Genomic DNA, 1,063 nt, shown 5'->3' on the forward strand with positions numbered 1-1,063 from the left:
TGTGGAGATCACCCGTCACCTCCTGTGGACAGGAACTGTGGAGATCATCTGTCATCTCCTGTGGACAGGAACTGTGGAGATCACCCATCACCTCCTGTGGACAGGAACTGTGGAGACCACCTGTCACCTCCTGGACAGGAACAGTGGAGATCACCTGTCATCTCCTGTGGATAGGAACTATGGAGATCACCCGTCACCTCCTGTGGATAGGAACTATGGAGATCACCTGTCATCTCCTGTGAACAGGAACTGTGGAGATCACCTGTCTCCTCCTGGACAGGAACTGTGGAGATCACCCGTCTCCTCCTGGACAGGAACTGTGGAGATCACCGATCACCTCCTGTGGATAGTAACCGTGGAGATCACCGGTCACCTCCTGTACAGGAACTGTGGAGATCATCTGTTATCTCCTGTGGACAGGAACTGTGGAGATCACCGGTCACCTCCTGTGGATAGGAACTGTGGAGATCACCGGTCACCTCCTGTGGACAGGAACTGTGGAGATCATCTGTCATCTCCTGTGGACAGGAACTGTGGAGATCACCTGTCACCTCCTGTGGACAGGAACTGTGGAGATCACCCGTCACCTCCTGTGGACAGGAACTGTGGAGATCACCTGTCACCTCCTGGACAGGAACTGTGGAGATCACCTGTCTCCTCCTGTACAGGAACTGTGGAGATCACCTGTCACCTCCTGGACAGGAACTGTGGAGATCACCTGTCTCCTCCTGTGGACAGGAACTGTGGAGATCACCCGTCTCCTCCTGTGGACAGGAACTGTGGAGATCACCTGTCACCTCCTGTGGATAGGAACTGTGGAGATCACCTGTCTCCTCCTGTGGACAGGAACTGTGGAGAACACCCGTCACCTCCTTGACAGGAACTGTGGAGATCACCTGTCTCTTCCTGTGGACAGGAACTGTGGAGATCATCTGTCTCCTCCTGGACAGGAACTGTGGAGATCACCTGTCTCCTCCTGTGGACAGGAAATGTGGAGATCACCTGTCATCTCCTGTCAGGAACTGTGGAGATCACCTGTCTCCTCCTGTACAGGAACTGTGGA

Source organism: Psammomys obesus, unplaced genomic scaffold (genome assembly GCF_907164565.1).
Source record: "Psammomys obesus unplaced genomic scaffold, mPsaObe1.curated_primary_1811, whole genome shotgun sequence".
Lineage (NCBI taxonomy): Eukaryota > Metazoa > Chordata > Mammalia > Rodentia > Muridae > Psammomys > Psammomys obesus.